General features: G+C 41.0%; 1 long non-coding RNA gene across 1 annotated transcript in view; it reads left to right on the forward strand.

The window, feature by feature from the left end:
• Positions 1–27,581, forward strand: part of LOC311258331 — an 88,117-nt gene that overhangs the window by 19,503 nt on the left and 41,033 nt on the right. The gene's annotated exons all lie outside the window — the stretch shown is intronic.

The raw sequence follows: 27,581 nt of genomic DNA on the forward strand, positions 1-27,581 counted from the left end.
TAACACTTTACATGAGGGTACAAACATTAACCATTAACTATTATTAGCATGCATATTAGCAGCATATTGGCTCTTTAATAGTCATTCTAATGCACCTATTAATGCCTTACTGTGCATGACCATATTCTGCAACTACTAAGCCTCCAACTAAGAGGTTTCTCTCAGTAACACCCCCAATTATTTTTTATTGATAGAAGAACCTGTGTGGGTAAGTAAGTGTAAAACTAATATTGAATAAGTAATGAGAAAGATCTCATTTTAGATTGGGGAACATATTCTGAGTTAGAGAGACTTGACTTAAAATTATTTGGACACTAGTAACACTTGTGGTATTGTTTTTTGTCACATAAGAATAGACTATATTTGCGTTACGAGAATGGCTTTCGTGTGGTACCACCACTTTATAAGGCCCATTCAAGAAAAAACATATTAAGGTCAAAATTAATGTTCAACAACTTCCTTACTTAATATCAAAACAACAGTTATGAGGAGGTTATTGAGGGAAAACTATTAGTTAATGACCCAGTAGTTGTAGAATATGTTCATGCAGAATAAGATATTAACAGGTGGTCTATAATGATTAACAAAGTAATATACTACTAATTTGTGTGCTTATAAGCAAATAATCAATAGTTAATACCTGTACCTAATATAAAGTGTTACTAAAAAGTATATGAAGATATTTCAGGGTGTAGTAAAGGTTTTCATCTCTTTCTAAAAAGCACAATCTGTTGCCCAACCAGTTTAACCAAAGGACCAGAGTTGCTACAAAAATAGTGGGCATTAAAAACCCCTAAAGCAGCTCAACACTGAGAGTGTCTTCTCTATGTGTTATTTTTCTATGTATGTGCAGCCATCAGGTCCCTTTCTCCAGGTGCACAGGCGTGTATAGACACTGCATGCCTGTTGTGCCTCCCCTCGCCTCAGTGCAAACTGCAGCAGACAGGTGTGACTCTGAATACCTTTCTTTAGGACATACATGCTCAATTATACAGATTGACTCTTCTGTCATCCAATACATCTAGAATATAATTGTATGCACATCCAGAAGCACTGACACACGTTGTACAGATTGTACCTCCACATTTTCATCATCCACATCATTCTTGGCATGCACAGTGTCTTTGCAAAGACTATTTCTACTTCGTCTACCTTTGTTTTCTTTATGTATCACCGAAACAGAGTCACACATTCTCACTCATATACCAGTACCAGTACCACTACAATACATATGAAACAGCTTTGTGGCTTTGATGACCCTCTGTTACTGAGGTGCCTTTTCAGTTCGGGCATGTCTGTGTTCCCTGGTGTTGTAGTGTGATAAAATAACAGGTCTGAGGGAGGACAAACTGAGTGGTGTGGCAGGATCAGAGAGCAGGGTGTAACATTCCTTCCTCAGCCTCCACTTGTCTGTCTTACAAGAGCGAAGCTCACACAGATACATAGATTAATATCAGAACGATTGCAGCTTTGATCAGAGCCACAAAATGATTCTGTCTTTAGAGGAACTGATTTACAAATGTTTATGCTGTTCTATGTAAGAGATTAAATGAAATATTAGGTCAACAGTTGATTGAAAGACATTAGCTTTGTTTTACTGTGATTATTATTTAGTCAGACTTTTGACAGAATCCAAACAATAATTTATGAAAGGTGCTTCATTTTCCTTCAGCCTTTCTGAGAAGACCCAGAAGAGAATGTAGTGTGTGTATTGATTGAAATATCGATAGTACTTTAGAAGTTTATTAATCATGACAGAAATTACTTTATTATTTACTGTATGCTTATTTACACACAACAATATCAACAAAACATTAGGTACATACATTTTAAAGAAAATTGACTTTCATGTTGTTTTTTTCTGCAAGTTTTATTGATCCTCACCCTCTGTGCATGGCAAAGTATGGTATGGCATGGTTAAAGTTTTCCTCATCTATAGACACTTGGCCAAGGTTAGAGAAAGATCATGGTCATGCAGCTAAAGTAGGGCTGCAACTAACAAATTATTTAATCTTCATGACCAATTAATCTGCTGCTTATTTTTATGAATGATTGATTATTGTTAAGTCTATATGATGAAAACAAGTAATCAATTAACAAAATAGTTGGTACGTGTTTTTGCGATTAATAGAATAATCGCTGCAGCTGTAAACTTAAGTATGGTTAACGATATAATGAAAGTGAAGTTGTCTATTCTTATATGCTACAATTCTGGCTTGTCTTGATGAGGAAGTCCTTTCACTCTTCGCCCTGCTACCATCTCCTCTGTTCTGTCTCAACCCCTCTTATCTTACTTCGCTTACTTACTTATGGAAGTAACTCCCCTCCTCTTTCTTCGAATGAAGTCCAGCCCCTTCATTCTGGTGTACCACTGAAGTGTTGATTTAGTTACCTACCTATAACACCACTGCAAAGCTTCCTGCAAGCTGCCCCTGCCCTAAACAGGCAAAGTTTACAAACCTCCAGCAATTTGTACACTCCTGTTAGTGGCCATGGGAGGTGCATTAGTAACTGTCAATGCGCCCTGCCCGATGCACTGCTCTCATTTGACCCAATTCATTCCTGTGGGTGTGTCCCAGTGGCAGTGATATATACCCCCTGTGATTTTACTGATGTATAATCACTCAGCGCTCTTACAACCCACAGTTATCTTTACCTCAATAGGCTGAGGAAACAATGAGAGCGCCATACATAAGCTTTCCAAGAGGTTGGGGCAAGAGGGGGGTTGTTGGGGTGCGTGGGCGTGTACGGTAGGGGATACTGTACTGTGGATAGCAACAACTTGGGTGCCTGTTCTTATAGCAGTCTAACTGGTTGATATCGAACATGATGGAGCTTTCTTTGACCGGTGGGATATCAGAGGTCCACTGGCTATCACTGCTGACGATGATGCCACTGTTGACGACTATAAAGTCTGATTCTTGTATCTTGCTGGATTTGATGTGGATGAAAACTGACTGTAAACAGGCTTAAATGATATGAATGTGATTTCTTTCAGTCAGAAAGGAGTGAGTTGTTCCTGAGAATTTCTGTGGTCTTTATGAAGCAGCATCTGCTATTGTAGCTAACACACCCCATAGTCTTCTTCTTGTATTCATTTAATTAACCATAGATGATCTGCACTTGTTGCAACATCACTGTTTCTGGTGATCTAGGAAAGTAGAAATCCTCTGCACAGTAGGCAAAAACATGCATAAATCTAAAAGAATAAAAAATCATTGAAGGGTTTGATGAACTCAAAATAAACTCAAGACCCATTTGATTTATTCTTTACATTTATCTCAGCAAATATATTCCGAGCAACACATTAAAGCAAGAAAATGTGTTGTGCGTGCAGCAAAACCCGCTCTCATTTTTGTTTCACGTATTCTAATCTATCCTTCCATTTTCCCATCACTTATCCACATACATGTAGATGGCATTATGTGGCGACAAAGCAGCCCAGGTCAACATTCTTCTCCTCAGCCTCGTTCTCTAGCTCTTCCTAGGCATTCCCAGGCCAATTAGCGTTTAAGCAGGTTCTGGGTGACTGTTTCTGGGTGAAACAATTCCTACTATAAGCTGTCTGTAGAGCACCTAAAGTAGTATAGGACCCACAGAAGTTGTAATAACATTGAATGACCTACTAATCAAAAGTCTGGTATTGAAGGATTTTGTCATGGTCTATCCAGTCAATGCTAGGGATACCTCAAAGCCGTCGGAAGTATGTGAACTTGGGATTATCTACTATAAGGGTATTGACACACCTAATGCTTGATAGATTTGAGATTTACTTAATTTTTGATCAGTCTAGTCTCAAAATTGAGACTGTATTATCTTAAAGGCCGATGAGACAAGGTTGACGCAGTCCTGTGTGTCACCACTTAATTTGACCTGAGACCACTGGATCCTGGATCTCAAATGTTGCTGACTTTTATCCAGATGATCGATGATGATGAGAATTGTTGCTATTCACCATTCTCACCCTTGAAAGACTTCAAAGAAGTGTGTGCCAGTAAGACACTGGATATTGTACAACTGTAGTGCAACCTTGCTTCACTGCTTCACAAAAAACAAGAGGAAATGTTTGCATTCATGGACCAGTTTCTAGAACCAGAAACTTGGACTTGGATTTTGGTTAATAATGCTGATTCTTTGCTGTTTTGTAGCTCAATATGTCAATAGTAATTTTTTAAATATCTCAGTCATGATTTCATTATTGCTGCTTGGTTTAAAGACTAGAAAGCTGGAAAAAACTCTCTGATTTGAATTGTTTTAACTCATCATAGTGGGCAACCCAGAGAACGTGTTCTGTACATGGCTGTGGAGCAGAGCTGGTTTAGGTTGGCTGGATGGGAATGAGATGGAAGAGGCTGTCTGAACCAGAGCTGTCCCAGTGATTGTCCCTAGATGGAATTACTCTTCACCATAGATGTGGGAGCGCTGGGATAAATGTTCACCACCGTGCATCTCCGATTGGCTCCACATTGTTGTCGTGAAAGTACATTCTGTTTTCCCCTGTGTGCCTGAAACGCTGCTCTTATTCCTTTTGCCCCGTGTTTGTTATTCTTATGGCATGGCGGACAGCTCCCAGTGTGAGAAATGCATGAGATTCATCCTAGCGCCCTTTCGACCCCAATGCAAAACCACAACCTCCGCCCCACCGAGCTGTTTCATCCCAGACCTTTCATCTGTGCTGTCTCTCTATTGCTCTGCATAGCATAGCATAAATCAAACCATGCAGGACCTTGCTCCCTCTCTCTCTCAGCCCCCATAGTCGTACCCCTTCTGCCCACGTTACATTGTATTCACAGATTTAGTGGCATTGTAAATAGATAAACACAAGCAACATCTATCAATGCAACCCGAAGAGAGGGTCTGTAATCAGAGCGCGGGGCCCACGGACGGCCAGGGCTATCTCCATTTACCTTGGGATAAATCCATCGGTGTGACCACCACAGGCACGCCGGAGGGGCCTGACAAATCACCCCAGTCAGGCCACCGGGCTGCTGGGCCTTATTGGCCTGGCCCGTAAGTGGTCTTCCCCTTCAGCGGAAAGGATGGGCACTGTCAAGCATGGCCAGATTAAAAAGCATACTCTGAAAGAAATGATTTGTTATTAGAGAATGCCCCATTGGGAATCTTTAGGGGGGGAAACAAGTATGTATGACAGCGGTGGAAGGTGGGCTGTGGGTGTGCTTGAGATGCTTACATCCACCTGCTTGCTTTTGTTCGTCCCTCTTGCTTTCTTTCCTCCTCTCTGTCACCGTTGGACTCTCATTCTCTGTGTGCAAAGTGTTTGCATGCATTTATAATATAGGGATTTTGAGTGAAATGGGGCAGGCTGTTTGGTTTATGGGGGTGGGTAGAGGGGGGATTGAATTGGTTGAGAAATTCTATTACAGTGGTGAATAGGGTTGAGGGGGTTAAGCACAAGCAGACATAATCATTTAGGGAGCAGGAGAACAGTTTGGTAGGTTTCCTCATACCAAGGAAGGTATTGTCATCATGTCTTCACACACAAACACATAGACCCCAAGTTGCATGTAGAGAGCAATCTGATTAGTTTATTTTTTTGTCGTTTATCTTTTTTGGTTACAGAGACCTGCAGCCTGATCCAGCATGCATTGGGCAGGGTACACCCTGGTGCCAGTTATTATAGATCAACACAAACAGCCAAATACATTAACTAGCTGCCAGTATATGTAGAGTATCCACTTTACATGCTGCATTTCTTGGACTGTGGAGAAAACAGGAACACCAGGAGGAGAACATTCAAAATCTAGTCAAGTTCCCAGCAGTTAATTTCAGCTTCTTCTCATAAAAAGACTGTGCTTAGAATACAGAAACTTTATGCACTTTTTAGCATTTTATTTTACCTAGAAAAAAAAAAAAAAATTCTGACAGAATATTTTTGAAATTGAAGGGTGTAAATGTAAATAAGAGGTACGACAATATTAGGACAAACATTCAGCTACATTAACCTTAGAGCTAATCGCTGAGTACTCATGAAAGAAAAAATAACCCATCTATATAATATCATTTCAGGGGATAGCACAGGGATATGCTGAGGTATTGTACTCTACCTTTCTGTGTCCTTTGGGGATAGCTGAAGGTTAGCCCTGTTGTGACTGTCAAGATGAGGCAGTGACAGAAGGAAAGTTGTAAGGAAGCAGTTATAAATAAAAGTATACATCATTTTTCCAAGCTTCTAGCAACTTATACAGATGAATAGGCCTGGAACAGATACACTGATGCTTTATACACATCTACACAGCCAAGATGCTAACTACATTCCTAGTGTGTTGCACTAACTAATTCAGTTAATCAAACATTCTGACAAGCGACAACAGTCATGACCTGTAATACATAACAAAAAGTTGTGTGTCATTTTTTTTCAAGACTCACAAGTAATAAAGAATCAGCTGTAGTGTGTTCTGAGTCACTTTTCAAAGGCTACTTGTACAGATCATGAGGGAATTTGTGAGATATACGAGCTCTTGGTGTACTGACAGCATGGTTAAGAACAGGGCCAGGGCTGAGAGAAAATAAACATTATTTCTCTGTGGTTTACCTGACGTTTGACTTTGAGGGCTGAGATTTAGTGACACTTTTGCGCCAAACACTCTGTAGACACACGGCAGTAAATTATTTGAAGGTTGGGGGTATGCACAATCTTGCTGACAGAAAATATTAGGTGCTTTTTTTCCTCGCGTACGTGTGTATGAGAGTGTGTGAGCGAGAGACAAAAAGACACAGAGAGCGAGAGACCATGTGAGTGTTATATTGCCGGTTGTAGCCATTTCACACCTCAACGGTGCCCTATTGAAACTCCTCCAATGGACAGGATGCCCATTAAATACATTTCATTTGTGTTTGCATCGTTTCATTGAGTTAATCCTAAATATTTATTAGATGTGAGCAGTAAAAAATCTGTTCATTGGAAAGCTAGCCAGCAAGTTTGACATCAGGGACGGAGAAGGAGCGAGCTGCTTTTTCTACAGAGAGTTACACCATCTGTGCGCTACTTGCATAAGAATCAACACAGACAAGATACTAGCTCCCCCTGCAAAGACAAAACTATTTAAACAAATGAAACTGTTCCCATTTCATTATGACAATAAAATACCCAGAAAGGAAATGGTTCTAGTTTTTCTCTTTTTTTCCCTGAGGAAAGAGAACCAAGACCAAAAATGGAGAGATCGTCACAGAGAGAAATAAAACAGTGAAAGTAGAAACAACTGTGCAAACATTTACTTAAAAAATATTCAGCCTGAACACCCGTTGGAAGCTGAGCAAACATTTGCCCATCAAATCGAGCTGTTTGCAGATGAAATTCTCAGTTAGGGTCGAGGGCAGTGATGAGAGGAAGAGAGAGGGAAACTATTTGTCATCGCTGGGTTACTCTGAGGTCTAGAGAGCAAGGCCTTCTATCACCGTTTGAGACACACACATACATGTACCGTCTCTGCTCGTTCCTGACACTCTCATCCTGACACATACCTACACACACCGAGACAACACAGCTGGAGGAAAGGCTAAAGGTTACAGAATTCTACAGAAATACAAGTAAACTGGAAGTGAGTGACGCAGGAGCTGCACATTCTGATGAACATTTGGTGTCCCTGTACTGATTTAAAAGTTAAATATATGAGATTTTGGACATTAATATTTTAGCAAACAGCTATTTGCTAATAGTCACACACAGATAGTTGATTGATTGTATCACTGCACCTTTAATAAAGATACACATTGAACTTGTGTATTAAAGTTTGTTTCTTAATTGAATGCTTGTTGATTATTTCCTATCTGGGTCCAATGATCATTTTATGTTGTATAGAAAGAGGAATTAACATCTACTCATAGAAATGATAAAAAGGTCAGATTGGCTTTACAAATGTAATGTGAGGTTGTCGCTCAGTCTCAGTAATAAATCTGGTTCAGACAGTTTTTTTTTTTTGCTGATGTGTCTTTGAGCAAGACACAGTGTTGGCCAGCTCCATGGTGTTCTGTAGCTGAGCCTGGCCTCTGACCTCCTTGTCGAAGGAGAATATCCACATAAAGATCAATAATCATATTATTTAGTGCTCAAAGAGGACTCCATTTCTAGATTTATGATTCTGCGTCGAAAGAGCAGAACAGTTATGTATAATTGCATCTATGACCTTTATTTAAAGTTCAATATGTAGTCTGTTTGCTCTTGATTTAAAGCAGCTAAGACATGTTGTTCTTTGTTGATTCTGGCGGCTCCTGTGGACAAAAGCGGAATTGGCACCACTGCCTCCTGTCAGAAGGATCTTTGTCTGGCTAGATTGTGCATTTGTTTTGAAGGCAAGCGTAAGAAAGACACAAAGAATTTTTGCTACTATTTTGATTTTTTAAACAGTTGTTCGCAGGATGCTTGACGATCTGGTAATGCATCTATTTTTGGCTATGTAAGATTAATAACTATAATATGAACTTTGTTTTTGGTACAATACCTTACTATCAGACTACAGAGCAGCTTTTTTTTGTCAGGCTGTGGGACTCAATTCATCCTCAGAACCCAGAGAGACAGACTGATGGTCTTTGTTTGTTAATGTAGGTCATATAGAGGCATCAGTATTAAATTTGGACTGTTTTGTAACCAGTTAGAAACTCCTTGTTCTACGTTTTAGTTGATTTATGTGGAAGCTGGAAAACAATTTAAGTGCATTTAGAGTTTTGTGCCTTTCTTAACTTTGTAAACACACAAAAAAGCCAAGATCGTGAGGATAAATATGATTTCCTTACTCAAAACTGTCTTCATGAACTTTTTGGCTGAGTCCCTCTCACTCACTGTTTCAATAACCTCAGGATCGACAAGTGTACCTACCCCCACAGCAATGTACAAAGGCCCATGGAGCGTGATTGAAATTTGCTTTATTGCCTTATATGCAATTCCCATTTTGTGGCCAATCCAGTTTATTTATTCTTTGGCTCAGCTGAGGTACGCCTGTGTCGAGCTGGGGGGGAGATTACCTCTGCAAAAGTAGAAGAAAAAGAGAGAAATGGTAGGGAGGAAGGATGAGAGTGGCAGACAATCTTCAGGGACTATTACCCTAATACTCTCCCGTCTCTCTCTCTCTTCCACTCTGTTTTTGTTCCTCTACTCACTCTGTCTTTTGTCCCTCAACATTCATGCTTTAGTCGAGCTCCTTGCAATCCCAAACAGAGTATGTAGTCTGGAGTTTATCTGATTTACCAGTTAAAGGGAAATTTCAACATGCTTTATGTGGATGTCCAATCAGTGCTGATGGTGAATTTAGTCAATTAAAGCAATACATTTCTCAGTGCGTGCTATACTGACCGAGAAAGCTGAGTTCTCCTGTTCATGGAGCCGTGCTGATGGCAGTGCCTGCATGTAACAGGATGCATTGAGCAGCTTGCTGTGTATTGTGTATGTTGGCCAAATCACAATGTTAGGTGATAATGATGACGGTATCACGATACAGAGATTCTGCGATACTTGATACATTGCAATGTCTGTGTAACTGAAGAAAAAAAATACCCCTTAACAGGCAAAATGCAAGAATTGTGTATTTATTCACTGCATTGTAGGGGTGGGTGATATGACGATATTAGATCGTGAAGGATTAGAATGTGTAGACGATCTGCCAAAGTGCAGAGATCGTAGGGATCGTCTAGGGCACATTCTATAAATTGCAGTTCTATGCACCGACGCACCAAACGTATTTCGTCGTCAACCTGACCGACCAATCATAGCGAATTACGGGCAGTGACGCGCTTTCTTACCCGCGTCCTTGTTTATGTGTGTAGCGGTAGCCGCATGGAGAGCCATGGCAGAAAGCCAGACGGAGGAGTTGGTCGCTTTTTAAAAAAAAAAAACAGCGTTTCACCATCTCTCATCTCTGCCAGTAAGCCCCTCCACCTGCCGCCTCTCTGGGGTGCGGGCGGGTGGGCACGCACACATACACGGGCGCATGGATAGGTCGCGGTAAATGCGCTATATCGCGCTAATTGTACAGTGTTCAAATTACCATGACCCCCCCACCCCCCCGTCGGATAGTCCGACCACTGACGGACTTATTTGACCCTTTTCAATAAGCTATTTAGTGTTTTGATATACTTAAATCCTGTTAAAATGACTGATATTTTACTTTCATGTTTATTGAAAGCTACCTTTTATGTTGCAAGAGTGCACTTTATCAGTGTGTTGTTGTTTACCTTTTAGTATGTTTACGTTGTTTGCACATGTTGGCAAAACTGCAACTATTTAAATTAAAATCTGTTCAGAAAGGTTCTTTGGCCTAAATTGTCTGTTTTTCTTTTTTTGATTTAAGATTGTGATAAAATCGAAATCATGATTTTATTTTTAAAAAATCGTGATATGATATTTTTGCCATATCGCCCACCCCTACTGCATTGTGGTGTCAGTTTGACAGAATTTGAAGGTGGAGTGAAACAATAAATAAAAAGAGTCTTAATACCTCTTTAACATACACACACACACACACACAATCAAATCTTACTTAATGAATGAAACCTTAATTATTACTTAACTCAAAACCAAACCATAACATGCAGGTTCTGATTCAAAACGAAACTGAGACATCTCGGGAGTTACAAACTAACATTTACAGAAGGCAGATCGGTAAAAAGTTTTCATTCAGATTGATATGACCTTATAAGACAACGTATTAAAAAACTGCATATATTCCAATGGAAAGTCCTAGTAGTATACAGCCAGGAAAGACAAGAACAAACAGATGCATTGAAGCACATTACCAAACACTACAGGGAAAAAAGAGAAAGCCTGTGACATTTCCCTCTCGTCCTGCCACACTTACCTTGGGCTTATTAGCCTATAAAATCATCATATTTGGTCCCTCTGTATTTGTTTGATTACATTTTCCTCCATGCCACCGAGAATATGTGAGATGTTATGTTACACCCTATTGATTACCGGTGTTAATTAAAATTTTAATTAAAGTTTTTTATGGTCTGCGTTTCACTTGTGATAATAGTACAGGGAGAGGAGACCCTCGCCTCCATAAATCTCATCTTTATTTGCGGCGGCTGGCCATCAACAAATACAACTGTGTACATAAAATTTTACTAACATTGATTTTGAAAATATTAATATTACTTTAAACATTGGAGATGCATTGTTCAATTTAGAACCGCAAAGCATAAAATCCTGGTGCTATAACTCAGTTAATGAACAGGAAAAGTCCATTACAAACCTATCAGTAGACGCATCATCTGATCCACATAAGCGCCTGTGATAGAAGCAGAATCATTTACTTTAAGCTGCACAGAAGACTCCTTTAATAACGGCAGGCGATGTATTGTGAAACCAATATGAGCTCAGATGAATGGCTGTTTTTTCCTGTGTCTTATGAATACAGAGGACATTATGAAAACTATCCAAATTTCATTTCTGCCTGGTGTATCTATCATGTGGATCACCGTGTATCATTTCATGGCTATCATTTAACTTGAAAAACACCCAGAGTCAGTTGATGTAAGCTCATGTGAAGGTTTGAGCGCAGCAGAAAAATCGATGTGCCTCTCTTTCTTTTAATACACGGCTTTTGTACTCTAATGGAGTTAATTCTGTCGCAGTGTAATTGGTTGATATAATAAATGAAAAAACATTTACCACATCCAATTTGTTGGACAAACTGTTTCTTCAGATTCTGATGCAGCCATGTTTCCTTCGACTCTTTAATAGCTATCACAAGACCAAAAAAATGTGTCTGGAGTCTAATTGCGTTTATTAAATTTATTTTGAAAAATAGCATGGATGTATGTTTATTTTTTATTGTTACTTTTAGTCCAAGAAGCTCACAATGCAGGAAATTAAATGATAAGAGAGAAGAAAAGGATGAAGAGCAAAAGAAATGTGATGACACAGACACATAATTGAGTGAGTAGTAAAAGCAAGGGACAGACAGACAAGGCTCTGTACTGGCTCATCTGTACCCAGCAGTGTGTGTTAATTAGAGGAATGTGAGTTTTAAATGAAGTGCTGAATAGCGTGGAGCAGTAATGAACAGAGATTGGCCTGGCACTGGGTAATATGCTGGAGGCTTTATGGTATTTATGACCCAGGGGGTCTCTGCTTTATCCCTGTCCTCCTGAATTTCACCCAATCCCAAAACATTACTCTCTCTTCAAGCTCCCATTCTAACCACCTCTAAAAAATAAATATAAATGGGAAAGTTTGACTTGATCAAGATGCTCAGACGTGGTTTCTACTCATCTTTTCTTCTCCTGGTGCCCCTAGAGCCGCAAGGATGAATCGATTAGTTGATTAGTTGTCGACTAATGCCAGATATTTTGATAGTCAATTAACCGGTTTAAGTGAATATATTTCTTTACCTGCTTATTACAGAAATCTGCATATCTTTGGGTTGTGGACAAAACAAGACATTATTGTCACGTCATCTTTGGCTTTTGGAAACTGATTGATATTTTTCACCAGTAACTGAGAAAATAATCAACAGATCAGTTGGGGAGGATTACTGATTACTGCACAGTCTTTGATGATATTTTTATTTTCATTTTGTATTCCGCTCAAAGAATCAATTTACTTCTTTTGAAGATGGCTGCGATGGAGCTGTGTGAGTTTTTTTAGATAAAAAAAGAAAGCAAAAGGAAAAACAAATTTTGAACTGAAAATGTTGTACTCATTTCCCATACAAATCAGCTGGTTTCCAGAATTTTCTCAAATCAGTCAGAAGTAATATACTTTTCTGTAACGTGAGATAATCTCAAATTACTGTCAGATACATTTATTTGTTTCAATATAAGAAGACTCTGGCACCTAATGCAGGGTTAAAGAAGTTATTAAGACGGATGATTTTGCAGTTTATCCCCCCCAGATTTACCCCCTACACCCTCACCATGCTGTTCTCTTCCAGGTCAGGCTGTGAAAAGAGCCGTCCCGTTGGGAACGTCTTCCCACCACGGGAGCATCATTGTCCCCCTGCCACCCTCCCTCCCACACAGGCCTGACTGATGTGTCCCTGCATTGTTTTCCAGGAGGATCATTGGGATCATTGAGTGGCGTGTTGTTTTAAGGACTAAGCTCTAACCCAATGGCTCCATTGTGTGAGCCATTCTGCCCTCAGCTGCTAACAGCCCAGGGGCAGAGCTAAACAAGACGGACTCATTTACAGGCTTTATGATGAGCTCAATGGTGCTGGGCTAAAACGAGGCTTTGAATGATTTGAGTTACTCAATTACAGAACATCATCAGTTTAAAATTCCTCTCTTCAATCTCATGTGAGAGCCCAAGGCCCATTTTCAAAGAGATGGCCTTTTTCCTCCATTGAAGTGGTAATATTCTTAAAATGATTTTATTGTTTGTTTATTTAAGTGAAAGCTGGTGTTAATGTTGATGTACACTAATCGTGACACAACAGTGTTGCCGGTTTTTTTGTAGTCCCTTGAGCTGACACACCCCAAACAAACAAGTAAGCATGTTCTCATTAGGCTATTGAATCCAGTTCAAGGAAAACCTGTCTGTTAAAGACAATATCTTAGAGCCCTAGAAATGTAATAGTCATGAATAAATCTAAGTTCTTGCAAATAATTGAGGTTCTGACCCTCGATACCATACAGAAGCATAGTTGTAGACTGCTCTCTTGGTGATCAGGGGTGCCTTGTTTCTAACTATTTTGTCTGGATACAATGAGGTCCATAACTAGTAGACCTACCACATGTATTGTTATGTTGTACTTAAACACATTGGATTCACAATTAAACAGTGACTGTGTGGTTAAAGAGCTGAGTTCCAGCTTTAATTTGAAAATGCTGACATACGCATTGGGTGATCAGTGTAGAACTTGTAATCACCAAGGAGGTTATGTGTTTTTGTTTGTTGGTTTGTTTATTTTGTGGTTTGTTGGCTGGTTTGTCACTAAGATTGTACAAAAACTACTGAAAGATTTCCATGAAATTTGGATGTGGAATGGGTCTCGGCCCATAATGAATCCCTTTATCTTTTGGTGTGGATCCAGTTAAAGGGCCGGATCCAAGATTTTTGTAAAAAATCTCAGGGAGCAATGCATGAATCTTATTGGAAAAAGTCAGGTGTATTTAAGTGGCTGGGATCTATGAGTGAGTAACAAAGGGGACTGCCAGGCCTGTACGGCACCCGTCTTCTCCTATTGTCTTTTTCTGAGGATCTATGTCCTGCTGCATTGTCCTAAAACAGGGGTACTATGTATAAAAGGGACCCAACTGAACGCCCTCACTTCAAGCTGATTGTTTTTTTTAGTTGATTCCCATTATATACACTATTGCTGAAGCTATTTTTCCTGGGGTCCAAAGTCAGCACTTTGAACTTTAAACTATACCCACACCTTTTTCAAGACTAAATTAAAAACTTTTTCAAAGTGTAATATAACAAAAGTGTGAATCCCCGCGGCTGGAAATTCAAATGGAAACTTGGCTACATCCAGTACAAATACACACAAATATACATGCACACATACACACCCACACATGCTGGGACTCATCACTTTTTTCACTAACACACACACACAAATGCACACACATTCTCATATAAAGGGACACATATCATAAATTCTCACTCACACACATACACTTTACATGAACTGTGTCTGATCAGCAATTCCTCTAGAGGTGAGTATTGACAGGTTTTGTTATTCATAGCATATTCAAGCTATTATATTTTCTCCTCTGCTGCCATAATGTTGCCAGTGTTGCGGAACACATTGGTAGCTATCATTCGCCGGCTCTTTTTAAAAAACGTCTTGAGGCGTGACATTATTACCCATGAGCCATAAGGACCCTATTCAATGACCAAACAGGGCTGGTTGTTCCTTTTACGGCTGCCACGCTCTCGGTGAGCACCAGGGTTCAAAAGGGCATGGCCTCTCTGCCCTCGCAACACACAGACACCATCTTTTCATACCTCCTTTAATCGAAACACCATGTACTACATCACAGTTATGCTTTGGGCAAATTAAGGTCACTATATTGATTTGATATTTATCATTATACGCCAGGCACTCGTATGCTCACAAATCGTCCTGTTTGCCTCGTCCCTGAAGACATGTATCCCCCATCCTGCAGTATATCATTCTTCATAGAGCCATATTTGTGCAGGAAGTGCATTGTATCTTCCTTTATTTTGGTGTAGCGCAGCTTTCTTGGCTTGGGCAAGAGTCACTTTTCACAGCTTCGTCCTTCCCAGGAGTCACTTAGTGCTATAACGGAATCCAGTCGGGCGAGTGCTTTAAACATAGATTTGTTGTCTAGCATTTGTCAAAGGTCAACAGCAAACAAGCCCTTCGGTGGCCATTTAACTCTGCCACTGAACTTGTTCTTTCTCTTGCAGCGATTCATGATTAGGAAACATCTCTAACCGCTCTCGGCCACTCAGCTCAGCTCAAAAACAGGTGATATATAACAGGGCTAAAAGGTCACGTCAAGTGGCATGTTAGTATTTCACTTAAACTTTGATTAAAGATTTTTGGAAAAGATGGGAAAACGACTTAATATCAGTGTGGTCCTCCCTCTCCTAACTCTGCGCCCAGGGTTCTATATTTCCTGCAGAAATCAATAAGGTGGGAACTGAAGAAACTATTGCTCCACTCTCTCCGGGTGCAGCACTCATTCATTCATCCTCAGCCTCTCTAATGGATCATGGGAGCTTGCAGGAGCATACAAAAACAGACAGAGCTCTCTTTACCCTCCCCACTTCTCCTTCACAGGCTCTCCATAACAACACATATTTTACGAGACATACACGCAGACAAAAAACCCTACATTTTTTCATTGTATGTACAGTTCCTAGAAATTATTTTCATAAAACATGTTAGTCTGATTGTTTTTGAAAGAAAAAGGCAAAAATGTAAATCAGATGGCTTCTGTGTTTTAAAGGGTTGATTCAGATTCACTGAAGTCACACAGTAACACAAACAAACAAACCGATCAAGGAAGCAGTAAACCAGCAACTCCTGTGTTACACACAGAATCACGCAAGCCATCTGTGAGTTTCTTTTGCTGGTAACCAGTGATGGAAAGGCTGGAAAAGCTGCGCCAGTTAAAATAGAAATGCTCAGACAAAATGTTTTTGTTTTGTTTTTTCTCTCAAAAATGAATTGGTTCTAGGTCATCCAAACTACTTCAGACTCAACACTGCACTTCCTTGGGTTCTCAGCAATGCACCCGCAAAGTGTGAGGTTGACAAGAAAATGGAATGAAACACAGACAGACAGAGATTCCTTTATTTTCAGGTTCATACTAATGATTTTCATTATATGCACCGTGGTAACCTGTAGAGTTAAGGTTTTAGATTGTGCCCATAGAAACTTTTACACAGTATAATGGATAAAATTAAATTAGGAGGTATAACAAGTTTATTTCGGGTTTATGAAATGTCCTCTTCCATTCTGTGGTTAAAATACTGCGGAAAGCCCCTGGCAGAGGATCCAGCACAGAGATCGAAGCAACATAATAATGTGGATATAATCAGTTAATCGTATCTGTGCAGAACTGAATAGACTTGTTGTTTCATAGGATTTACAACCAACCAGCAAAAGATATTGAAGTGACAAAAACCCCCTTTTTTTCTATTTCAGCATGTCTTGGCAACTATTTAGAAAGCTGGCCTAAAATGTTTTAGGCTATTATTTGTTTGGCCAAAGGTAAAATATTGTATTAAAAAACAATGTATTAGCTGCAGAAAACCGTGTTGAAGCCTCACCTTCAGCCTATCCCACAGTGGAGCCTGCCGTGTTTAACAGTGTGATATATTTCACCGTTTAGAGGACTCATGTAATGGCAGCAATAAGGAGGCACTTAAAGGTCCTTAAGAGCAGCTGCCTGTCAGCACAGACAGAAAAACACACACAGAACAAGTAGCACACAGTCACATTTACACTTCCTATCATTTGGTAGCATACTGTACATTGTCTCACACTCACAGCAGTGCGAGAACAACACATGCACACGTACACAAACGCTGGAATACATGCATCAAAATAATCGCTCTACTGTAAGCCTTTATGAGATACTGAATAATTCTGCATGCATAGTGCATATTGAACACATGCAAGTTCTCACATTTGTCATGCCGCATTCAACCATTCAACGCACGAAGGTCCAACGCCCGAGGCCTGGATAGGCTAAGTAGACCCTGTGGTCCTCTGCACAGTAATAGAGCGATAGAGAGAGGACGATGGGGGGTATTACCCAGATACTCTCTTTTTTTTCCATCTTGCTGCTGCTACTGTAGCTGACCGCCGAGAACGAATGTCCACCCCCACCATGGGTAGAAGGTGAGGGGGGTGTTACAGGACAATTTGTTAGCCCCCTGTTGATTAACTGTAATATGAATGTAACTGTACGCACACTCAGGGGAGCTGGGCGCCAGCCACAATTACCGCCAACCCCAGTGTAATGGGAAACAAATTTGTAGGAATATCGCCAGCCATCCGTCTTTATTTACACGTAGTAATGAGGTAGTGTGTTAAAGCATTGTGAGCTTATTCTGGAGGGAGGCTTGACCGGGCCTTCAAGCAGGCAGATATAGACAGGAGAAAGACTAGGTAGACAGGGAGTCAGGTAGCAAGACGGACAGACACGCAGGCCAGGAAACAACAGGAAAACTTAAACAGGCGAAAGTAGACAGATTATACATGTAAATTGGTAAAGACTAGATAAACAGGCATATAGGAAGGCAAGCAAGATAAAACAAAGGCAAATGTAAGTCAAAAGGAGAGACAAACCCAGGTAACATTTCATAAATCTCTAAACAATACAAATACAGATTCTTGAATGATTAAATACAATACTGGTTATTTGAAATACAAGCCCATTTATAATGTGCAATACTGTGAAATTCTAAATTCCCAGTGAATTATATTGAATTGTACATTGAGCTGATAGCATAGTCTAAAATGGATCAATCGTTCAGCAGCCCCACTGCCTCTTATTGATCCCACACCACGAGATGGATGTGTTCTCCAAACCTCCAGCCTGCTTCCTCAGTCATGGAGCACTCTATTCTTAAACTACATGTACGTTTATCTCTCCTTGTTATAGTACAATTTTGTTTGTGCTTTTTTAAGCATCAATTTCCTGATCCCTCTTCAAAGCCCTTTGTGTACTCACCAAGCTTCACAACTTTAATCAATGTCAATAAAAAAGTCAAAAACTCGAATCATTCTTGGGCTGATTGAAATCTTTTTCAGTGGACAATAAGTTTGGTTATTGTTTATCTATCCATTTGAGTAAGACTGATTCAGATGTAAATATGGTTAAATAGCATACTAAAACCTCTTATGGATTATACTATCTATCATGCATTGAACAATTTACTTGAGCCTGACTGATCTTGAATTTTTGAGGCTGATGCTGATACCAATATCAGGGAGTAAAAAATATCACGTAGTAAAAACGTAGACAAATTTTATTAACGATGCATCACCCGATATACTCACAGATATGTACAGATACTAAGCTAAAACAAGGTGTCACACCAAAACTCAGATGTAAAAAGTACACACTTAGGATAATATGGTCATTTCAATCATTTACATTCTTTAAATCCATTTCTACACCAGCTTGCTATCATGAAAACCCCACAATCCACTAAGGAATAAAATCTTCCTCATAAACATAAAGCCCTGTGTGAGTATGTCCCTGTAAATAAATATCCTCCTCTTTCTGCATGCCCCACCGCTTTCTGAACAAGCGTCACTAAAGCAGCATTCAGGAGGACATGTTCCTGTCAAAGATGCTAAACCATGCAAGTCGGAGCTCGGGTTCCCTGCATGAGTCCCCCTAAATGAGATGTCCGTGGGGATAATAGGACGGCCTGCTTGCAAGCTAGCGCTCTGTGTGGCTCTTTTCATGCCAATTAGACTCTGTGATATAGTCACAGCAGATGCTCCGCCAGCTCCAGGATACCCATCTGATCATCGGCCTGGTCTCACAACATGGAAGGAGACAGAAAGAAAGGAAGCATTCTTTGCACAATGCACAAATACTTTTGGTTGTGAGCAAAACTCTTAGTTTTTTGTGGTCATGGAAATGTTATGAATAACCTGTTATAACATGCAATGATCACATGATAAAATATTCACAAACATGAAGTCAGACATTTACAATATTTGCCTACATACCGCTTTTAATTTCAATTTTTTAATTTTAAAGCTGGTATCATTCAAATCTTTGTAACTCCAACTGGCTAATTTGAATCCTGGTTAACACGATTCAAACACAGTTTAAAAGCACAAAAATGCTCCCAGGTTGACTGAAGGGTTGATGTTTTTGCCCCTTACATCTCTCTAGCTCCCTCTACTGTCATCCCTACCTGCCCTCTGGGTGTTCAATGTGTCACTGAGAACATTAACCCGCAGACAAAAAAGAAAATGGCCTGTAATGGCCCTAATGAAGTGTGACAAGAGCACAGAGCCTACCCTGCTGACACACAGGGCCCCCAAAATTGGATTAGTGATGAACCATGTTGTCCCGCATTGAGTCAAATGGCTGTGGTGACACAAAAGCGCTCAGTGCCTAGTCTGCTGGCCCGCCCTGCTGGGAAGGGATGCCCCAGGAAGAGAGAGAGAGAGAGGGGGGTGACAAGGAGAGAAGTAGGAGAAATGGAGACTAAGGTACGCTCAGAGAAACGGGAAAGGACTGAACGAAAGAAGGGAGAAGCATCAAGGTAGGGGGTGTCCCCGGGGCTCGTAGCAGTGCCATGTCTGGAGGCCCCACTGTGCAGTGAAATGAGAAAGGCTCCGTGCACCTGAGCAAGCCCAAGAGGGGCCTGAGGCGGTGGGAGAGCCTGAGCAGGATCCTCCCCTCACTGCTCCCTCCTCCATCCTCCTCCAAGCCGCTCCTGACATATATCTTGCCGTGAGACAAGAGCGGCAGTGCAAATCAAACCCACCACCTATAAATTACCTCTTTCGTTCTCCCTTTAGCTCTCTCTCTCTCCATCTCTCCACCTCCTTCTGCCTGCCCCCAATCCCCCCTTTTGCCTGTTACCCCTGCATCTCCCTCCCTCCTCTCCTCCCCGCCTGCCCGGCTCCCTCTCAACGTGCGGCTTCCCATTGCAATATAAACTTGGCTGTCAGAGGGGCAGTTGCGATGTGGCAAACTTGCCATTGTAACGGACAGCTTGACAAATGCAGAGGGGTGGCAGAGCATTGTGGTCCACATACTATACCTCCTCTCTGCTACCCTCAGTGCATTGAGAAGAGCAGGTGATGCAACGACAGGAAAAAGGAAAGGAGGACTGAGAGGAGAGGAGGTAGGGAGGAGGAGGAGAGGGGGGGAGGTAGAGATAGAGAGAGTGACTTTCAGAGGGATAATGAGCCTTTGAACGATGGCTGAAATGTTGCCGTCAACCTGCCCTTCTGCTGCTGGGTAATTAGGTAATCAGTAAAGGCCTAATTATGGGATCAGGGTGCAGGGAAACAATTAGCAGAAAGTATTGCCACATAAAACGGAAATTTACGTTCTGCCAAAGCATGTTTAATTCCTGGATGTGTGTGTGCCGTCCTTCCTAAATAACCACATAAAAAGGACATTTCCCTTGCCTCCTACCTGCCAAGTGAAAAGGTTAATTTTAATGACTCAGTCGGCATTTGTGAATAAATACGGGAATTCTGTGGGTATATGATTAAATTGAATTTTGAAAATAGTTGTTGAATTTTCCGATCCTCTATTTAAATGCATATAATTATTGTGTTAAATATCTTTGAAAGTCCGTCCTTGTGTGTACGTGTGAGCGTGTGTGCAGGACAATCATGGGTTTGTACTGTGCAAATAGATGTATTGTTAAGTAGCCTCATTGGTTTGCTAAGTGATTGCAATTAAATTGTGTTGCAGGGCCCCCCTCTGACACAGCTGCCCTGTGTGTGTGCTAGAATTTGGTTAAAGGATGGAGGCTTTGCAAAGACAGAAGGCAGGGAGAGAAAATGTGGAAAAAAAGGATCACTCAATGCACTCAACAATGCACTGGCAGCCCATACAAACATAAAAAGGGAGAGGAAGAAAGAGAGAGCGCAAGAGAGAAAATTGAGCTTAACAGCCTGATTCTTAACTATTATTTATCCATTATGGGGGGAATGGAGCCGGGGCGCTGTGCGGGAGAGGATTAGAGAAGATTTGTGGGCTTTACAAGGCCCTGTCCTCCCATCCGCATCGCTCCAGCTCCCAGGGGCTCCGCAGCCAGCGCCGGCTCAGCTTGTCTGATCATTTATCCATAATTAGAAAATTAATATTTTAGATGGCGCTATGATGAACCCATTATGGTGATGGGCCCCGATATCAATTATAACTTCAATTTCAATTTCACTTACAGCCACGGCAGCAAAATGGCTCCGGGTGGCGGAGTCGAGTGATGGGCTCGGTGCCACGGAGCATGACGAATACAGATCACTGCACATTAGGATGAGCAATTATTTGAACATGTATAAAAACTATTTACAAGCAATGTAATTGACCAGGGTCAGGGGGAGATGCGGGAAAAATGGACAGGTTGACAAATTTTTGTTCCAACCAACAGAAAAAAGGGATTTATTAATTTCTTTGAGGCTGTAATTGAATTTTTGAGAGGGGTTTCTTGTTAAGGCTGTCCTGTGGTCCAGGGCTCATCTTCTACTGTGACCTTACATAGATCTAACACCAAAAACTGCCACCCCCCACCCACACACACACAAACACAAATAGCCTTCACATAGACGTGTTGGGGGGGCAGAAATACCTTTGAAAAAAAAGCAAGGTGAAAGGGAATTGTAGTACAGAGAGGAGGAAGAGAAAAGAGAATAAAAGAGAAAGCTGTGTAATCTCCCATGCTGTCTTAAGTATAATGTGAATCCACCGTCCTGCTGTAGCTGACACGTCTACTTCTGAATGGAAAATTAATTTAAACTAAATCATAATTTGATGAATGAATTAATAATAAGAATAGAAAAAACACATTTTATTTGTTTATTTCTCTTTTGTCTCGTGTCTTTTTGCCTGCAAAACAGAGAAAAAAACAATTAAGTAGCTGGACATAAAATATTTGTGTTGTATCGACAATCTCTGCCCTATCAGTAAACATAGGATTGATTATTTCAGATTCATTTAAAATACATAGTATCCTTTTTTTATGAAATTATTCATTTCTCTGCTCGCATTATCCCCCACATGACAATAATTACCCTACATTATGACAGTACAAATGTATAAACTATATTTATTATTTCATACATTTTCTGTGTAAAAATATTTGTGTGTGTTTTTGCTAGCCGGCACTCTTCAACACTTCTAATGTTACAGCACAAAGCGAATTATAATCCATCATTCAGCCCCATCCGACCATAGCAGAGAGGGGATATTACTATCTCACCACTGCTCCAACAAGGTTAGATGAATCCCCGTAACAGCCCTAATCATACACACACTTCATCACTGAGGCTAAACCACTGCGCGTTAATTATGTAGACATCACTCAAAATACACTGCTACACTGGGCTCTGCGCCTCGGAGAGCTCATTTGTCAGCTGTGTGTGTCTCTGGCACAGAAAACAAAAGGTCAAGCGGGTGGACATGATTTCAGATAGCCTGCTTGTTCCCTTAGCGATCCTTTAGGCAATTTGTTTTGTCTACAAACTCTTGGGCATTTCAGCTGTGAATATTTACTCCCAACAATTTAATGTCATATATATAAAATAATCTTAGAATAATCTTACAACCTTACAACTTGAGTTTTTTTTTCCACATTAATTTTTTATTTAAATTTTTGGTTTATTTCTCACAAGGCCTCTTGAGAAGGCCAAACAAGTGTTAACCTTAACAATTAATGTCACCAACATACATTATTTCATATCCCTTCTCTGGGTCCTGACCCAGACTTTGAACCCCCCCTCTGCCCTACAAGCTTGGCCCATGTATGCCTGCTCCAACACCTTGTTTTCCTCATGTCAGTTTAATTGTTCACTGTCAGGGGCAGAGCAGCGGATAACAAGCTTAGCAAATGATGTCTGCTGTTGCTACACATTGATTAATATTTTACATGTTATTATCCTCTGTCCATTACCACAGCAAATTAAACTATAAATCACCCCCTCTGCTGGTGTCACCGGATCATAAATTGTCTCTCCCCTAGCCGCACGCTGCGCCGTGCCATGCCGCGCAAGGTCTTCTCTTTGGTGCGACAACAAAGTGGGGAAAGTGCCTGTGTTCTTTAGCCTGAGTTATGGACTAGTCACGGTCACCATATACATCAGAGCCATGAAAAATGAGGAGTTTGTTCTGCTATAAAACAAAAAGAAAAGCAGGCACCCTAGTGTTAAAAGTTTGTACCAGTAAAAGCCATAAGAAGTTATATTAAAGTAACATGCGTAGATGGACATTTTAAGCTTTTTAATATTTTATATATTATACAACGCATGTTAAATTGAAAGTAGTATGTGTTCTTGTTTCACATCCTTTTTTTTAAAATAAACAAATTAAAGGTATTTTTGTAATTTAATGGAGTAATTTAAATGCCAATTCATACAAAATTTTTGTCAAAAATGTATCCCCTATATGTCGCAGCTTTATTTGCATTTGGTTTGTCGTACCAGTCTGCTGAAGCCGCTATGTTTTTCTTCAGACAGAGGTTCTGCTGCTGGTGTTAAATGGAAATTCAGATGGAGCTGTAGATAAATATTTTTTCCCTGGCTGTTTAGACCCATTTTTCCCTGGATATCATCTAAGATATCAGATGACCTTTCCTGCCTTGTCATTTTTTTTCTCATTTTCCCCACGCCGGTGGGAGAGATGCAAAGGTGCTTTACCAGCAGCTGGAAATCAATTTATACAGTCCCGCGTTGCATGTAGGGAGAGATGGGACAGAGCGGGCCAGATATAATGACACGGCCAATTGCATTGTGTTGGGCTGCGGGGGTCAAGTGGGGTCTGAGTGTGCCACGGATGCAGGCTTTGTTCGTACGTGGGGCATTAGGCAGGAATTACACAGTGGGGTCAAATGACCCAAACCTGAGGAGGGAGCAAGCACCTTGGGCCCCCCAGCCCCCTCATCATCAGGCTGGGGAGATGAGAGTGACACGGGATGACACTCCAGGAGGAGGGGGGTGGAGAAACACTCCCACTAAACACTTCACCTACTGATAGGTGCCGTTGACCCTTCCTAAATCTCATCATCGTCGTCCCAATGCAGGGGGAGATGGCGTGGGATTTTCTCTGACATCCCCTTCTATACCTCTTTCCCCCTTCTCATCCGGACTCCCAGCCTCGCTCTCTGTCTCTCTTTTACAGGCTCACTCATTTGTATACAGACGCATACGCCTCGATTTATTTATCCATCTGTCTGGCGGATGTAGCGGATGTCCCCTGCTGAAGATGGCAATACTCACAGACTGATCCCCTCTAAGCCTGCTTAGCATCTCCCTGCAGATACAGTCCCTCTGCGTCTTTCAATGATTTATCAATTTACAATGTTTGTTAAGATAGCTTTGCAATGGCGGCCCAGTGGCTCAACGGTCTGAGAACGCATCACATGATCCTGAGTTTTAGATTCAAACACTACAAAACCTTAACGTACACCTCATTCTCCCATATTGTGTCTAAAACACAGATAATGAAATAATGTATTATTGATATAACAATATGTAACAGAAGACAGTGTGTTCTGTTGCCTAGCCAAGGATGTGAGAGTTGCCAGAGGGCCCTGACCCTCCGACAGTCCAATGGAGTGCATAGATCTGAGGTTAAGTCATCTGACCTGGCTGACTGGTCAGTTGCCTGCTTTTCCTCATAATTACTGCTTGAATCCCAACTTTTTTCCCTTCCCTGCTCTTAAATCAACACCAATCCATCCCTTAAATCCACCATAACCTCTATCTTTCACCAGGCACTGACATAACCTGTGCATATTGGTCTACCAGAATCCATGTGTCAGACTCAGTTTGATTTATTAAATATATGTAAACACACACACAGGTTTGGACTTTTCAAAACAATCTAGAAAACATCAAACTCTTCCTGCCGTAGCCTTGATGTTTAAAACATCAAATACCTAATACTGAAGTACGGAAATATTTATAAAGAACACAGAAACCATCAAAGAATAGCTGTCTATGTTCTGTCACAGTTGTCTTCAAAATCGATGCTTTACGCAGATTTGTTTTGTTTTTGTCATGTTGGTTATATTCAGTTGAAGAGAGAAAACAAGAAATGGAGGAACAGGATTGCTGGCAAAAACATGACAAATGCTCAGATATTTAATGAGTGTATGTGTACAACCAGGATAACACTGTCAACTGTCAATGCACCAAACTTATGCATGCAAGCCAGAGCAATCCAAATCCAAACAGCTTGTTCTCTCTCACCAGACAACAGACATGCATATGTAACTACTGCCGCCTGCTTGATCTTAAGTGGATGCAAAGCAACCCAGGTAAATAAAAGAGCAAGACAGGAATAAACAAGCCAGTAGAAAGTAAGAGCACACAGCAGAAGGGGGAGAGAAAAAAAATGAATAGAAGGAAAGATAGCGAAGGAGAAAGAAATCAAGTGCAAGAGAGAAACAGCAGAATGGCTCCTGTCAGCAGAGGCCCAGCACAGTGAAACACTAACTGTAGCGACAGGCTGATGAGTCAGTGTCTGTTTAAATGGCAGCTTGTCAGGCCTCCAGCTCTGAGGTGGGCTGCCGACCTGTCAGGGCCCTCGCCACATTAACCAGCTGACCCTATCATCCTTAACATTGGTCCGCCACCGAGCCGCCTGTCACTAACTCTGCCATTTGGCTTTCCAGAGATCTGCCAGAGAGGGCAGGCACAGCCACCTCTTAGTGTTGTTTATTGATTTCTGACCCGCCGCTTAATAGTTTTCCCAGTCCCCCTGAATGGCTTTTGTAAGCAATAGGGTTTGTACATCTCGCAGATCAATACCTTTTATATTTACAATAAAATTGAAACGGCTTCTTGGTGGGTCTCGCAGCACCTCGGCATTTGTCATCCTTCTGCAAGGGAAAACTATGTCATTATCTGAATTAAAACATTTATTTCTGATTAAGAGAGTGTCCTATCTCATTAATTTTCCCCTTTCCAATACAAGGGGAATGGAATCCTATTGATTTTTGTACTTTTTACACGTCTCCACTACTGGGAAGATAATTGAGAAGTTAGCCAGAATAAATGAAGTTTCTAGTCTTGCAGGGCAGCCAATACCTTGGAAATGTGAGGTGTTTTTGTGGGAGCAGGCCTTTAATTTTGTGCCAGCAGAAGACAGGGGGACTGAACAAATTGGATTAAGGCTGGGGATGGGGGGCCCAGGGGTTTGAGGAGGTGGTGGGTGGGTGGTCGGGGGTGTGTGTATGTGTGGAGGGGGAAAACTCGGTATTTCAGCAATAATAAGACTGCAACCCCCCTTCCTTCAATTTTTCCACCACAAAGACGCCTCAGGAAGCGCAGATTAAAGCATCTTAAGGCCAATAATGATAAGTTGCCTGCCCCTGCTTATTGTTGAGGAAGAACTGAAAGACAGTAATCAATGTTTGAACTAGACCTTTTAACACAGCGAGGCTCATTGATTAAGCATTATCAAATTAATGAGACTGAATTAAGTTGTTCCTTTTTTTTCTTTTCGTGCTGCTGGAGACATTGTAGTCAGAAAATATTTTAACTTTGCAAACATAAAATTGTTTTCTGATTTTACAAAATATTTACACTATAGATTGTCTGGAAATAATTAGCCAATTGATTATTTGATTGTTTAAAACCTAATTGAATTGGTGATATTAATGCTGATGTAGGAATTTACTTAATTCTATGCAGTAAGTATGATACATAAACTACAAGCTAGCATAATAATAATATGAGATATGTTTTGTGAATTTATTTACTGACAGGTCTGGATGTCCTTATACGTAGGTTTTTCCTGTTTATGATCTCATATTTCTATTTTGCTCCTTGTGACAAAGAGAAAGAGAGAAAAGTCACAGAGTTGAAACGTGGTTAAATGTTGTGGCATGGCCAGTGTGCAGATTTTGAGAAGACAGGGCCGTGTGGTCAGCTCCAGTTTGCACAAGCCCAGCGCAGTTGATATGGGGGTCGTGAGAGGGGTGACTGAACACAGCAATTGGACCTCACAAACACTGAAAGAGGCCAGCGCCGGCCTACCTCTGATGCTGCCCGATCTTGCTTCGGGGACTGAGAGAAAATGTTGTCGGACTCGGAGAGGGCATCGTCCATCATGGCCCCAGTCCGCCTGTCAGCCGGCTGATTGTGGGAGAAAAGAGAGAGTGAAAAGAGAGAGAAGAGAGAAAGAAGCCCAGGAGTCTACCAGGAAGGCAATTGTAAGAGAAACATGAGGAGAGAAAGAAACAAAGAAAGAGAAAGAGAGGAAGACAAGGAGAATATAGCCTCTGCGCCCATCCACTGACTCACTGCCTGGCTTTCGGCCACAGGGCCCCTGAATGGATACTCTCCTCTACTCCATCCCACCTTTCTTGAACCATATCTCTCCACTCCCTCTTCCCATCAAGAACCCATCCCTCTTTACTCTCTATCACTACATCTCTCCATTCTTTGGCCCTCTGAAGCCTGATCTCTCTCACTCCGTCCAATGATCCCTCT

This window comes from Pagrus pagrus (assembly GCF_965226575.1).
Source record: "Pagrus pagrus genome assembly, chromosome: 6".
NCBI lineage: Eukaryota > Metazoa > Chordata > Actinopteri > Spariformes > Sparidae > Pagrus > Pagrus pagrus.